Here is a 2,223-nt window from a genome sequence, read left to right as displayed (position 1 = left end):
TATTGCTCACTTACACCCATTGTCATACTTATTTTCTACTATTGAGTGCTGAAACTTTTCAATGTCCATATTTTCCCTGAACCAGACAAGCCATTTAATATGCTCTCATGTTATTTTGTTGTCTTCCACCATCATTACCCCATATCTTATGCTGATCTTTTCTAGAATAACTTGGGGTCACTAAGGGCATGTATTATCTTTTTCTTTGCTTTGGTTCTAGCCTTTCAAAGATGACTTCCTTTTCTCTTTTTCCCCCCATTATTAGTTGTTTGTTCTTTCCATTGTTTCATCATTTCCCCAATCAGGCCCCAAACTTTAACAAAAATGATCCTACCCCTTCCTTCCCACCCCATCTCTTCCACCCCCAAATAAAACACCAGGAATAGCCAAAAACTACACACATGCACTGTAAAAAGGCAGCATCAACACTATTGGAAAGAAGGCTGTGGATATGGAGAAGCTGTTTGAAGAGCTACAGTGTCTTTTTGCTTTCCTACACACCCATTTGTAAATTTTGTCATTCATAGAAGGCCCTTTGCTTTTCTCAGCAAAGCGCAGAATGGTTGCCTTGAAACACTTAGCCTCCTTCCCCTCCACTGGGATGAGTGTGCAAACTACACAGCATGGAGAGGCTGGAGGGCCCAGAAACTATACTGGCTCTTCAGAGGACATCTTCTCAAGCCACCTCTATGGTGTCAAGACAAGTAGAACTCCTTCTTTCCACTGAGGGTTTCCTGACTGAAACCCACAGTCAGATGTGACAGGGGCTCAAGAGAGTTCATTCTTGTCATCTTTTTTGTCATCATCTTCCGAGGGGGAGGAATGCCACGTCAGCCTTTCCTCATAGAAGGATATGACAACCTGGGAGCACTTGACATTGTCTTCCTTGGCAGGGACCAGGTCAGCCTCATCAGAGTTTTTCCATTTCATCAGGAAAATGAGTTCTCCACTGGGATCTGTAGCTCCAATAATCTGCTCTGGCTCCAAACCCCGGCAAAGCCTCCTGGCTTTTCTGATTCTTCTTTCTTCTTCTTTGGTTTGCGCTCCGCTCCCTTATCTTCGAAATAAGAGTGAGCTTTGTGCTGGCCTCCCTCTGATGTATCCGTCTCATGTGCTGTTTTCTGTGACTGTAGGAACTGAGTCATGAGGTCAGGGCAATCCAGGTTCTTTTCTGGCTCCCACTTGCCCTTGTCTGAGAACCCTTGTGCTTTAGGAGGTACTCCACCTTGCCCTCTACCACTCGATGGTCGAGAAGTTTTTCTACCACACATTCCTCTTTTTCCTCTTCTAGCACCTCCTCCCCTTTTTTCTTGTTTTGTTTTTTTCCCCCACAGTTCCTGCCAGTTTTCTGGTATAAAGGGTGATGTTGTTCACACATTATTCTTACAGCCGCCCCACTGTGTATGGACCTGTCAGAAAGCAAGAGCAGCCAGGTTTCCTGAAGATGACTTTCTTGTTGTTTAAGTCTTGCATGCCATACTGATTTGTTTTTGCCTGCTTGTTTCATCCGTTATAAGCAGAGGTGTGTAAAAATCTCCCACTATGATTGTGGATATTCCATTTTTTCTTTGGGAGTTTTCAATTTCTGCATTGTAGATTTGGAACCTATGTTCGTAGATGACCCAATGTAGAATAATTATTCTAAAGAGTATGTGGGCCAAGAATAAGTATTCTTGTGGAATTGAGTCTATTATTGTGAAATGCTCCTTTTAATCATCAGTAAAGCTTCATACCTGAAACTCTATTTTGTGTGATATTAGAATAACTATACTAGGCTTTGTTAGATTGGTATTTAGCATATTTTAGCTTTGTCCATCATTTTGCTTTCAATCTTGTATTTTTTTTTCTTTAATTAAGGTATGTGTTGTGGACTGAATGTTTCCATTCCACCCAAATACATATAATGAAGTCCTGACCCCCAACATGGCTATATTTGGAGATGGAACCTCTAAGGAAGTAATTAAGGTTAAATGAGGTCATTAGGGTGGGCCCCTCATCCAAATGGATTAGAAGAGATATAAGAAGAGATATCAGAGAGATTGTTGTCTCTTTCTCTGCACTCACGCAGAGAAAAGGCCATGTGAGGACATAACAAGAAGGTGACTGTCTACAAGCCAGGAAGAGAGCTATGATTAGGAACCTTGATCTTGGATTTGCAACCTCCAAAGAGAATAAATCTCTGTTGTTTAAGCCACCCAGTCAGTGGTATTTTGTTATGGCAGC

General features: G+C 41.9%; 1 pseudogene across 1 annotated transcript; it reads right to left on the bottom strand.

Moving 5' to 3' along the window:
- Positions 1–768: 768 nt before the first annotated feature.
- LOC308510280 (chromobox protein homolog 1-like) lies at positions 769–1,374 on the bottom strand (annotated as a pseudogene). Its single transcript has one exon. The product of its transcript is annotated as a chromobox protein homolog 1-like (transcript).
- Positions 1,375–2,223: the final 849 nt, after the last annotated feature.

The sequence above is a fragment of the Rhinolophus hipposideros genome (genome assembly GCF_964194185.1).
Source record: "Rhinolophus hipposideros genome assembly, chromosome: 2".
In the NCBI taxonomy this organism is placed as follows: domain Eukaryota; kingdom Metazoa; phylum Chordata; class Mammalia; order Chiroptera; family Rhinolophidae; genus Rhinolophus; species Rhinolophus hipposideros.
This window is presented reverse-complemented; position numbering and strand designations above follow the sequence as displayed.